We start from the raw sequence: 14,380 nt of genomic DNA on the forward strand, positions 1-14,380 counted from the left end.
ATATGAAGTCTCCAACAAGTTCTATAGCTAAAAGATGGAGGAGAATCGCTCAACTAGTGAGCATGTGCCCAGATTGTCTGAGTACTACAATCGCTTGAATCAAGTGGGAGTTAATCTTCCAGATAAGATAGTAATTGTCAGAATTCTCTAGTCACCATCACCAAGTTAGTAGAACTTCGTGATGAACTATGATATGCAAGGGATAACGGAAACGATTCCCAAGCTCTTCGTAATGCGGAAATTGACGAAGGTAGAAATCAAGAAAACATCAAGTGTTGATGGTAGACAAGACCACTAGTTTCAAGAAAAGGGCAGAGGGAAGAAGGGGAACTTCAAGAAGAATAGCAAGCAAGTTGTTGCTCAAGTGAAGAAGCCCAAGTCTGGTCCTAAGCCTGAGACTAAGTGTTTCTACTGCAAAGGGACTGGTCACTGGAAGCGGAACTACCCCAAGTGATTGGCAGATAAGAAGGATGGCAAAGTGAACATAAGTATATTTGATATAAATGTTATTGATGTGTACTTTACTAGTGTTTATAGAAACCCCTCAGTATTTGATACTAGTTCAGTTGCTAAGATTAGTAACTCGAAACGGGAGTTGCAGAATAAACAGAGACTAGTTAAGGGTGAAGTGACGATGTGTGTTGGAAGTGGTTCCAAGATTGATATGATCATCATCGCACACTCCCTATACTTTCGGGATTAGTGTTGAACCTGAATAAGTGTTATGTGGTGTTTGCGTTAAGCATGAATATGATTTGATCATGTTTATTGTAATAGGGTTATTCATTTAAGTAAGAGAATAAATTGTTGTTCTGTTTACATGAATAAAACCTTATATGGTTACACACCCAATGAAAATAGTTCATTGGATATCGATCGTAGTGATACACATAATCATAATATTGAAACCAAAAGATGCAAAGTTAATAATGATAGTGCAACTTATTTGTAGCACTGCCGTTTAGGTCATATTGGTGTAAAGCGCATGAAGAAACTCCATCTTGATGGGATTTTGGGAATCACTTGATTATGAATCACTTGATGCTTGCGAACCATGCCTTATGGGCAAGATGACTAAGACTCCGTTCTCCCGAACAATGGAGCGAGCAACTGACTTATTGGAAATAATACATACTGATGTATGTGATCCGATGAATATTGAGGCTCGCGACAAGTATCATTATTTTCTGATCTTCACAGATGATTTGAGCAGATATGAGTATATCTACTTGATGAAACATAAGTCTGAAACATTTGAAAAGTTCAAAAAATTTAGAGTGAAGTGAAAAATCATCGTTACAAGAAAATAAAGTTGCTACGATCTGGTCGTAGAGAAGAGCATTTGAGTTACGAGTTTGGCCTTCAGTTAAAAACAATGTGAAATATTTTCACTACTCACGCCGCCTGGAACACCACAATGTAATGGTGTGTCCGAACGTCATAACCGTACTTTATTAGATATGGTGCGATCTATGATGTCTCTTACCGATCTACCACTATCGTTTTGGGGTTATGCATTAGAGACAGCTGCATTCACGTTTAATAGGGCACCATCAAAATCCGTTGTAACGATGCCTTATGAACTATGGTTTGGCAAGAAACCAAAGTTGTCGTTTCTGAAAGTTTGGGGCTGCGATGCTTATGTGAAAAAGCTTCAACCTGATAAACTCGAACCCAAATCGGAGAAATGTGTCTTCATAGGATATCCAAAGGAGACTATTGGATACACCTTCTATCACAAATCTGAAGGCAAGACTTTTGTTGCTAAGTTCAGAAACTTTCTGGAGAAGGAGTTTCTCTCGAAAGAAGTGAGTGGGAGGAAAGTAGAACTTGACGAGGTAACTGTACCTGCTCCCTTATTGGAAAGTAGTACATCACAGAAACCTGTTTCTGTGACACCTACACCAGTTAGTGAGGAAGCTAATGATGATGATCATGAAACTTCAAGACAAGATACTACTGAACCTCGTAGATCAACCAGAGTGAGATCCGCGCCAGAGTGGTACGGTAATCCTGTTCTGGAAGTCATGCTACTAGATCATGATGAACCTACGAACTACGAAGAAGCGATGGTGAGCCCAGATTCCGCAAAATGGCTTGAGGCCATGAAATCTGAGATGGGATCCATGTATGAGAACAAAGTATGGACTTTGGTTGACTTTCCTGATGATCGGCAAGCAATTGAGAATAAATGGATCTTCAAGAGGAAGACGGACGCTGATAGTAGTGTTACTATCTAAAAAGCTAGACTTGTCGAAAAAGGTTTTTTGACAAAGTTCAAGGTGTTGACTACGATGAAATTTTCTCACTCGTAGCGATACTTAAGTCTGTCCAAATCATGTTAGCATTTGCCGCATTTTTATGAAATCTGGCAAATGGATAAACAAAACTACATTCCTTAATGGATTTAAAGAAGAGTTGTATATGATGCAACCAGAAGGTTTTGTCAATCCTAAAGGTGCTAAACAAAATATGCAAGCTCCAGCGATCCATCTATGGACTGGTGCAAGCATCTCGGAGTTGGAATATATGCTTTGATAAATTGATCAAAGCATATAGTTTTATACAAACTTGCGGTGAAGCCTGTATTTACAAGAAAGTGAGTGGAAGCACTACAGCATTTCTGATAAGTATATGTGTATGACATATTGTTGATCGGAAATAATGTAGAATTATTCTGCAAAGCATAAAGGAGTGTTTGAAAGGATTTTTTTTAAGAAAGGCCTCGGTGAAGTTGCTTACATATTGAGCATCAAGATCTATAGAGATAGATCAAGACGCTTGATAAGTTTTTTTCAATGAGTACATACCTTGACAAGATTTTGAAGTAGTTCAAAATGGAACAGTCAAAGAAAAGAGTTCTTGGCTGTGTTACAAGGTATGAAATTGAGTAAGACTCAAAGCCCGACCACGGCAGAAGATAGAAAGAGAATGAAAGTCATTCCCTATGCCTCAGCCATAGGTTCTATAAAGTATGCCATGATGTGTACCAGATCTATTGTATACCCTACACTGTATTAAGCAAGGGAGTACAATAGTGATCTAAGAGTAGATCACTAGACATTGGTCAAAATTATCCTTAGTGGAATAAGGATATGTTTCTTGATTATGGAGGTGACAAAAAGGTTCGTCGTAAAGGGTTACGTCGATGCAAGTTTTGACACTAATCCAGATGACTCTAAGTCTCAATCTGGATACATATTGAAAGTGGGAGCAATTAGCTAGAGTAGCTCTGTGCAGAGCATTGTTGACATAGAAATTTGCAAAATACTTACTGATCTGAATGTGACAGACCCGTTGACTAAAATTATCTCACAAGCAAAACATGATCACACCTTAGTACTCTTTGGGTGTTAATCACATAGCGATGTGAACTAGATTACTGACTCTAGTAAACCCTTTGGGTGTTGATCACATATCGATGTGAACTATGGGTGTTAATCACATGGTGATGTGAACTATTGCTGTTAAATCACATGGCGATGTGAACTAGATTATTACCTCTAGTGCAAGTGGGAGACTGAAGGAAATATGCCCTAGAGGCAATAATAAAGTTATTATTTATTTCCTTATATCATGATAAATGTTTATTATTCATGCTAGAATTGTATTAACCGGAAACATAATACATGTGTGAATACATAGACAAACAGAGTGTCACTAGTATGCCTCTACTTGACTAGCTCGTTAATCAAAGATGGTTATGTTTCCTAACCATAAACAAGGAGTTGTTATTTGATTAACGAGATCACATCATTAGGTGAATGATCTGATTGACATGACCCATTCCATTAACTTAGCACCCAGTCGTTTAGTATGTTGCTATTGCTTTCTTCATGACTTATACATGTTCCTATGACTATGAGATTATGCAACTCCCGTTTGCCAGAGGAACACTTTGTGTGCTACCAAACGTCACAACGTAACTGGGTGATTATAAAGGAGCTCTACAGGTGTCTCCAAAGGTACATGTTGGGTTGGCATATTTCGAGATTAGGATTTGTCACTTCGATTGTCGGAGAGGTATCTCTGGGCCCTCTCGGTAATGCACATCACTTAAGCCTTGCAAGCATTGCAACTAATGAGTTAGTTGCGGGATGATGTATTACAGAACGAGTAAAGAGACTTGCCGGTAACGAGATTGAAACTAGGTATTGAGATACCGATGATCGAATCTCGGGCAAGTAACATACCGATGACAAAGGGAACAACGTATGTTGTTATGCGGTCTGACCGATAAAGATCTTCGTAGAATATGTAGGAGCCAATATGAGCACCCAGGTTCCGCTATTGGTTATTGACCGGAGACGTGTTTCGGTCATGTCTACATTGTTCTCGAACCCGTAGGGTCCGCACGCTTAAGGTTTCGATGATAGTTATATTATGAGTTTGTGAGTTTTGATGTACCGAAGTTAGTTCGGAGTCCCGGATGTGATCACGGACATGACGAGGAGTCTCGAAATGGTCGAGACATAAAGATTGATATATTGGACGGCTATATTCGGACACTGGAAGTGTTCCGGGTGATTTCGGAGAAAACCGGAGAGCCAGAGGGTTACCGGAACCCCCCGGAAGAAGTAATGGGCCATATGGGCCTTAGTAGAGAGAGTGGGGCTGCCAGAGGTGGGTTGCGCGCCTCCTCCCCCCTGGTCCGAATTGGACTAGGAGAGCGGGGCGGCGCCCCCCCCCCTTTTTCCCTCTCCCTCCCCACTTCTTTCCCCCTCCTAGTAGGAGTCCTACTCCTACTAGGAGGAGGACTCCTCCTTGGCGCGCCATAGAGGGCCGGCCGGCCTCCTCCCCTAGATCCTTTATATACGGGGGTAGAGGGCACCCCTAGACACAAGTTGATCCACGTGATCATATTCTTAGCCGTGTGCGGTGCCCCCTTCCACCATAGTCCTCGATGATATTGTAGCGATGCTTAGGCGAAGCCCTGCGACGGTAGTACATCAAGATCGTCACCACGCTGTCGTGCTGACGGAACTCTTCCCCGTCACTTTGCTGGATCGGAGTCCGGGGATCGTCATCGAGCTAAACGTGTGCTAGAACTCGGAGGTGCCGTAGTTTCGGTGCTTGATCGGTCAGGCCGTGGAGACGTACGACTACATCAACCAAACGCTTCCGTTGTCGATCTACAAGGGTACGTAGATCACACTCTCCCCTCTCGTTGCTATGCATCACCATGATCTTGCGTGTGCGTAGGAAATTTTTTGAAATTACTATGTTCCCCTACACCTGGGCTGATGAGAAGACCTTGCTGGTACAACGTGCCGAGACAGCAGAGGGGGCTCTTGAGGAGGTTACCATGGATCCCACCGGCTTAAAAACCGTGTGTCTCAAATGGTCTCCGCCATCTTCGGTGAGTCATTTGCATTAGTCACTTATACTCTATTTTTACCAGGAATAGAAACCGCCTACTTAACCTTTGTGAAAATACTCACAGGTCCACGGAGTAACAGTCTGAGTCAAAAGAGTGTGATAAAACTAAAGGTGGTTTATACCTTGGTGGATCAACTATACACTGGGGCTCAACGGGCACTTGCTACTATCTCCCCTGCCAAGCAAGGACCCAACCGTTTGAGTGATGTTTTGAAGAAGTTATCGATTTTACCCGCCAGATTTTAAGAGGTCAAACGATCCTGTGTCAGAGCCGGTGCCCTGACTGCCCTGAGCCACTCCAAAGCCTGGGTGCCGGATTTAGACCTGGTGGACATGGCTAAAGGGTACCCTACTATGAAGGAAGACGGGACTCCGTTTGAGCAAGATGACTTTATTGCCTATGTGAGGGGAGTTCGTCCTCAGGCTACCATTCTTGGTGAGGAGACCAACATCGACAAATATCAGCCGGGTTTTGATATGGAGAATAAGAAGATGGCGACTCCCTCTTATAAAGTGATAGACATTATCCCGCCGGTTCGCCAACACACTTTTGCCCCGGAAGTCGACCCAGCCGGCCTGATTGACGATGAAGCGGAGTTCATTGCTGTGAACGGCTTTGACTGGTCCAATCCCAGCTTCCAACCAGTGGAGGGAGGAGTCATAACCATCTGAATAATCTTGTCTTTAGCTTATGATCTGTTTAAGAGAAAAAACAGCCTAACCTTTTGGGCTCTCAAAGCCTTGTAATAGGTTAGTTTGAAATCTGCATGTTTTGCCTATGCCATCATGCATAAGATGTTGCATATGACTCTTTGCCCATGATGTCAATATATATATATGCATTACATCCGTGATTACATCTGTAATGTTTTAACTCTGTTCCTGTAAAAGATGAAAAAACTATCCTGGCGGTTTAGCACCGGACGGGTCAAAACACTCGATATATGACTATGAAATTATCATAGTGGAAAAAACAGAACCAGATGTAAGATAAACAAGGCTCAAAAAAACCTTTGATTAATGAAAAAACACAGAGAAGTCTGTTCATGAATGACACTGTCATACCTGTGTTCTTTGAATCTGGACTGCCGGTTTACATGACCCGGATGATGAGGTTGATAACCCAATCTTTTTTAGAAGTCAATACTTCCATATGTCTGATGACTGTTATGCCTTGGCGACTCATTGTCAAATAACCGAGCCGGTTTAATTTGAAACCATACTGACAGTTAGATTTGAGATGATAAAAACAGAAACACTAGGCTTCAGATAATGTGAATCAAACATTTAAATAAAAACTGGAGGCTTCTAATTCGAATGCGATCAGTAAACCGGACCAAAGGGGTTAAGCTAATATTCGAATACGATCATATAGCCCCCAGTGGCTTTGGCGTTGCGCCGATCAAGAGGGTACCGACAGATATGTTCTTTTTGGTTCGAATACGACCTATGTTTGAACAAGAAGCCCCCAAATGACCTTGAGAGGTTTTTAACGACCCTGATTCAAATACGATCCAAGTCAGACCCAAAAGGGGTGAAGCTATGATTCGGATACGACCAGGAAGCCCCCTAGTGAGTTTGGCTTTGCGCCGATCAAGAGGGTTATGACAGCTATGTTCTCTTTGGTTCGAATATGACCTATGTTTGAACAGGAAGCCCCCTAGTGACCATGAGGTTTATGGCTAGATTCAAATACGATCATGAGCCGGACCCAAAAAGGTTAAGCTAGATTCGGATACGATCAGCCGCCTAATGGTCGTTTGAATAATGAGGATAATAAAGATATATGATCATTGAGGAGAAAAAAGGACAGAGGTCCTGCTTTATTACTTTTCATAATATATACAACGTCAAAGTATGTACATAACGAGAGCCGGTGGCTCAGGTATAGTATGGCCGAAGCTGAGCAATATTCCATGGCCGGCGGATCTCCTCCTCCGACTTACGTGAGTCTTTGTGCTCTTGAATGTCGATAAGGTAATATGACCCGTTGTTTAAGTTCTTACTGACCACAAAGGGTCCTTCCCAAGGTGGGGATAGCTTGTGTGCATCGGACTGATCCTGGATGAGCCGGAGCACCAAGTCGCCTTCTTGAAAGGTTCTGGACTTAACCCGACGGCTATGATAACGGCGCAGGTCCTGTTGGTAAATTGCTGATCGGGCCGCTGCCATATCTCGCTCCTCATCTAACAAGTCAAGTGCATCCTGTCGGGCTTGTTCATTATCAGCTTCAACGTAAGCTGCAACGCGGGGCGAGTCATGACGGATGTTACTAGGAAGGATTGCTTCTACCCCATAAACCATGAAGAAAGGTGTATAACCTGTAGACCTGTTAGGTGTGGTATTGATACTTCATAACACTGAGGGTAACTCCTCTACCCAACAACCCGGCGTCCGTTGTAAAGGAACCATAAGACGGGGCTTGAGATCTTTTAAAATTTCCTGATTTGCTCTCTCAGCTTGACCATTGGATTGGGGGTGAGCTACTGATGAAACATCAAGCCGAATATGCTCACGTTGACAAAACTCCTCCATAGCACCTTTGGAAAGATTAGTGCCATTGTCAGTTATAATGCTATGTGGAAAACCAAAGCGAAAGATCACCTTTTTCATGAACTGAACCGCCATGGCTGCATCACACTTACTCACCGGCTCTGCCTCAACCCATTTTGTGAATTTGTCAACTGCCACCAAAAGATGTGTCTTTTTATCCTTGGATCTTTTGAAAGGTCCAACCATATCAAGCCCCCGGACTGCAAACGGCCAAGTGATTGGAATCATCCGCAATTCTTGAGCCGGTATGTGCGCTCGTCGTGCAAATTTTTGACATCCATCGCACCTACTGACCAGATCCTCCGCATCAGCATGAGCCGTTAGCCAGTAAAAACCATGACAAAAAGTTTTAGCCACAAGAGACTTTGAGCCGGCATGATGGCCACAATCTCCTTCATGGATCTCATGAAGAATCTCTTGACCTTCTTCGGGAGAGACACATTGTTCAAATGCTCCAGTAACACTGTGACGATATAACTCATCATTGGAAATTGTCATTGACTTAGACCGCCAGGTTATCTATCGCGCCAAGGTCTCATCCTCTGGCAACTCGCCCCAGGTCATGTAAGCCAAATATGGCACTGTCCAATCTGGAATGACATGAAGAGCCGCCACCAATTGTGCCTCCGGGTCAGGAACATGTTGGGGAACGTAGCAGAATTTTAAAATTTTCTACGCATCACCAAGATCAATCTATGGAGTCATCTAGCAATGAGGGAGAGAGGAGTGCATCTACATACCCTTGTAGATCGCGCGCGGAAGCGTTCAAGAGAACGGGGTTGATGGAGTCGTACTCATCGTGATCCAAATCACCAATGACCTAGCGCCGAACGGATGGCACCTCCGCGTTCAACACACGTACGGTCGAGAAGACGTCTCCTCCAACTTGATCCAGCAAGGGGGAAGGAGAGGTTGATGAAGATCCAGCAGCACGACGGCGTGGTGGTGGAAGCAACGGTGATCTCGGCAGGGCTTCACCAAGCACAGGGAGAGGGAGGAGTGTCACGGGAGGGAGAGGGAGGCTGTCGGTGTCAAAACCGGCGGATCTCGGGTAGGGGGTCCCGAACTGTGTGTCTAGGCCGGATGGTAACAGGAGGCAAGGAACACGATGTTTTACCCAGGTTCGGGCCCTCTTGATGGAGGTAAAACCCTACGTCCTGCTTGATTAATATTGATGATATGGGTAGTACAAGAGTAGATCTACCACGAGATCAAGGAGGCTAAACCCTCAAAGCTAGCCTATGGTATGATTGTTGTATGATGAAGTTGTTCTACGGACTAAAACCCTCCGGTTTATATAGACACCGGAGAGGGTTAGGGTTACACAAAGTCGGTTACAATAGTAGGAGATCTAAATATCCGCATCGCCAAGCTTGCCTTCCACGCCAAGGAAAGTCCCATCCGGACACGGGACGAAGTCTTCAATCTTGTATCTTCATAGTCCTGGAGTCCGGCTGAAGGTATAGTCCGGCTACCCGGACACCACCTAATCCAGGACTCCCTCAGTAGCCCCCAAACCAGGCTTCAATGACGATGAGTCTGGCGCGCAGATTGTCTTCGGCATTGCAAGGCGGGTTCTTCTCCAAATTCCGTGTACCTGCTAAATAATGTCCGATTTTCATAATGTAACGCACCTTGGCTTCCACGCCCAATAATGGCCGTCTTCCACGTGTCAAACGAATGCGAAAAGTTGGGGTGTTTTTACATTCACACCCCTAGCCGCATAAACGAGCCGCCTATTTAATGGGATGGGGATTCAGATCCAAACCACACCTTCTCCTCTCCGTGAGTAATCATCAGAGCGCCTCCAGCAAAGGTCCATTCCAACATGGCCAGCCGTCACAGCTCCTCCTCTCGTCCTTCCAGTCCTAAACCTGGAGACTGGGAGGGGTGCTCCATCCCGCACAGCGAGCTAGTGTCGCTTCAGGCCAAGGGATTTCTCCCTCAGGCCTATATGGTCCCAGTCCGAGCCGGACTTGCCACCTATAATGGCGGAGAGCAAGAGGAGAGCACCCCCAATCCCTCCAAAGGAGAGCAGGTGTGCCTCGTCCCTTATCTAATAAGAGGACTTGGATTTCCAATTCATCCGTTTCTCCATGGGCTCCTGGAGTTCTACGGCCTCCAGCTGCACAATCTCACGCCCGGCTCTATATTGCATATCGCGGGCTTCGTCGCCCTTTGTGAGCTATTCTTTGGTGTTGAGGCTCATTTCGTGTTGTGGAGGAGGTTATTCTGCCTGGTGCCCCGCTCTCAAGAGGGGTCCATATATCAAGTGGGCGGAGCCGAAGTGTGGCATATCGCCGGGACCGGATATCTATCCGGAACCCCAAAGAAGGCGTCCGAGGACTGGCCTTCGGAATGGTTTTATATAGATGATGTCCCGCTGCCGGATCCTATCCGGGTCGGTCTCCCCGAATTCAACAATGCTCCCTTAAAGTAACGCCTAAGCTGGTATCCGTGGAGCTCTCAGAGAGAAGGCGACAGGGACGTCCTTCACCTGATGGGCCGGATAAGACTATTGGCTCATTCCGGACTAACCATGATTGGAGTCATGGCCGCATGCATTATGCGGGGGGTGCAGCCGCTTCAATATAGAGGCCACCCCATGTGGGATTTTAACAGGGAGGATGACGCCACCCGTTATGGTCGTAAGGGGCCAGCCTTAGCTGCCGCTCTAGTAAAGATCGTATCCTCTTTGTACAAGGGAGAAGAGGAGGAATTCCTCCGCGTCAACCCGCAGGGCGGATTTACTATGTACAACCCTCTGAGTTGGGTAAGTGGAAAATTGTGCTTGCCCATCCGTTTATATTCCCATGATTAAATATGTAGTCTAACAACTTCAACGCAGGAACTGCGTCAGGAAGTAAAGGATATAAATAGCCGTCCCCCATAGCCCGAGGATCCAGAACGGTCCCTCGATCCGGACTCCGAAGAGGATCCGGACATATCGGTGGAGCTGATCGACGGGGTGTTTCATCAGCTAAGCAAGGACAATACCTTGGTGGCCATTACGGCTGATTACCCAGGGTTAATTCCGGCCTCCCAGGTAACAGAGAGCGGAGTCTCATCCCCTTGAGAAGGAATCCATTCTCACGCATTTCAGTTTTCCTGACAACGACCGTGTTTTGCAGGGGAGGTTTCCGAGGCGGGAGGCCGAACCTGCGGCGGCTAGCCAACGAAGGGCCGCAGGGCCCCGTGGGGTAAAAAGGAATGTAGTCCGGACTGAGACACCGGCGCAAAGGTATAGAGCACCCTATTTTTCCCTGTTGTTATTCCTTCAGGGCATATTAACGTTCGTGCTATCTTCAGGACGAAGAGACCTCGCCGGACTACATCCGGAGAGGTTGCCAATCGCGCCTCCACCAGCCAGGTTCCAACGCCTGGCCCGGAAGCGGAAACGAACACAAGGCGCGCACCGGACAATCCTCCGACAGAGGATGCGGACAGGCTGTCTGCCACCAATTCCGAGGTGGAGAGTGCCATGAACCACAGGCGTCGCCGACAGTTCTTCACGATGCTTGTTTCTCCCAAGAGGCATTAGATGCCTTCAATTCGGGAGATGCGTACCTCCGTGCCACTCAAAATGGTTTAGCCAGAGCCACGGAGCAATATGTAAAAGACATACGGGTAAGAAATTTTTTGGTAAATATATATATATACCAGTAGCCCCCGAGACTTGAAACAGTTAGAGTAGCTGATTTAAGGATCATTTGTTATGCAGGTTCTCACAGAGAAGAATACCCTACTGTCCAAGGAGCTGGAAGAGTGCAAAGCCCAACTGGAGGCCGCACTAGCCGCGGCAGGGGAACCCAAAGAGACCCCCTCTGGTAAGATACACTTCGAAAGATTAGTATCTTGCGAAGTGCAGCGTGGGTGTAAATCTGGCAAATCATTTTGCAGATGGCGCCGGACTAGATCCGAAGAGGCAACAACTCTTACGCCGGCTAAAGGCCGGTGAGAGTATGCTGACAAGGGTGGGGCAGGAGAAGAATGATCTTCAGGATGCCAACGCCAAGCTGGACGTTGAACTTAAAGATGTTCGTGGCCAGCTGTCAGACTCCACTAAGGAGAATCAGCGGCTTCAACGTGGCATATTTAGTAAGTGCTTAAGCGAATCTTTGAAAGAAAAGAGTTCGGCGAGGAAGTCGACTAACAGAGTAATGTCTGTAGGTATGCTAGCGGGTCGTCCTGCAGAGGAGATGCCCGGTTCTACAGGTGACCTTCTTCCCGAGCTCTCGCAACTGCACGAGCGAGTTCGGCAGGCGATGCGAGGCATTGCCCAAGCCTTATGGCCTTCCCACTCCATGCCCGAGGGCCTTGGAGAGCTTTCAGAGAAGCTTAAGGGAGCTCGGCGGCGCTTCCGGTTGTGGAAGATATCGGCCTGCCGACAAGGCGCTAGGGAGGCCTGGGCCATGGTGAAGACGCGGTACACGAAGTCTGACCCAAACCACATGGCCGAGGTCGGACCAGTGGGGCCTGACGGGAAGGAGATCCCTGTGAGCTTAGTATACGGCCAAGTAGAGTTGGCCGCGAAGTATTCCCAGCAGGACTGTAAATTAGACAGCGTGTTAGATGGTATAGAAGAGGAATACAACCAGTCAGAATGACTATGTAATTTTGAATTGACATGTGTAATGCCTTCTAGCCGTATTGTAGATCGTTTGTCGTTGCCGACCTTTTCGCTTCAACCTCGGGACCTGACGGTCCGGAGTGTGTCTGAATACCATAGCGGTTATATAAGAACCGTGGTATGCATGGAGACCAGGCGTAGGGGTCATTAGTGCTTTATCAGACAAGTGCCCAACTAGTTATGTTATATTACATGGTTAGTAAGAAACATCTTCCAGAGAGAATAGTTCCGTTAGGGGTTCCTTTCGTTGGGAGGCATGCCCTAAAGTGCATGCCCGGACTGCGTAAAAAGACGCAGAAAAAAGCATCTGGGGGCGCATAAAATAAGTAAAAAGATCATCTTTTATCTCACCGACCGAATATTCCCTTAAGAACGCTAGGTTTTGGCTTCACCCAGTCTGAGGTACACATCCGGCTGACCCGGCAGTAACAATCGCAGAGGTGCTCCCTTTACTGCCTAGCCGAACAATCGGGAATGTAGGGGTAAGCACAGGAGCCAGGCAACCCAGCTTGGCCAAAACTTAAGTCATATCGATGCATATAATGGTGAAGAAAAGGTGCATGGGGAAGTTTGACACATGTGGTGGGCATGAAGCCCGTATAAATAAGCTTCTATTAAAGAAGCCCCCAGGTTTAATGAGCGCGAGTAGCACGTCACTTGAGGAACCTTTAAGGGCTATAAAAGAAAAGGGGGGAAGGAGAGAAATGTAAGACAGAAAATGTAAAAAATGGACAGAGGAAGGAGACAAACACAGAGTCCGGCGCTAGGCATAGAATCTTCGGAGATGGGCTGCGTTCCATGGGTTCGGCTCGAGTCGGTTATCCGACGCATCTCGCAGGCGGTATGCTCCACCAGTTAGGACTTGGTCGATTATGAAGGGACCTTCCCACTTGGGCTTCAGCTTGTCCTTTTTCTTGTCCGGCAGGCGTAGAACTAATTCGCCAATGTTGTAGTTTTTGGCCTGCACTTCTCTGCTTTGATATCTTCGAGCCTGCTGTTGATAGAATGCGGAACGGGCTTTTGCCACGTCGCGCTCCTCCTCTAAGGCGTCCAAACTGTCCTGCCGATCGAGCTCGGCTTCCCTTTCTTCGTACATGCGCACTCGAGGTGAGTCATGAATTATGTCGCAGGGCAAGACTGCCTCTGCGCCGTACACCATAAAAAATGGTGTGTATCCGGTGGTGCGATTCGGCATGGTCCACAGCCCCCAGAGTACGGAGTCGAGCTCCTCTACCCAGTGCATGTTAGATTCCTTGAGGGACCGCACTAATCTGGGTTTGATGCCGCTCATGATGAGACCATTTGCACGTTCGACCTGACCGTTAGTTTGTGGGTGATAGACGGAAGCATAATCGAGCTTGATGCCCATGTTTTTGCACCAGAGTTTTACCTCATCGGCCGTAAAGTTCGTGCCGTTATCGGTGATGATGCCGTGGGGGACGCCATAACGGTGTACGACCCCGGATATAAAGTCTATCACAGGTCCGGATTCGGCCGTCTTAACAGGCTTGGCTTCTATCCATTTGGTGAACTTATCCACCATGACCAGTAAGTATTTTTTCTTGTGGGTTCCGCCTTTAAGGGGTCCCACCATGTCAAGCCCCCAGACCGCGAAAGGCCAAGTGATGGGGATAGTTTCGAGGGCGGTGGGTGGCATATGGCTTTGGTTTGCAAAAAGCTGGCAACCGGCGTATCGTTGGACCAAGTCCTGAGCGTCCGCCCGGGCCGTTGGCCAATAAAAGCATGTACGGAAAGCCTTGCTTACAAGGGACCGGGCTGTGGCGTGATGGCCATCGAGTCCGGCATGAATTTCAGCCA

Source organism: Triticum urartu, chromosome 6 (assembly GCF_003073215.2).
Source record: "Triticum urartu cultivar G1812 chromosome 6, Tu2.1, whole genome shotgun sequence".
NCBI lineage: Eukaryota > Viridiplantae > Streptophyta > Magnoliopsida > Poales > Poaceae > Triticum > Triticum urartu.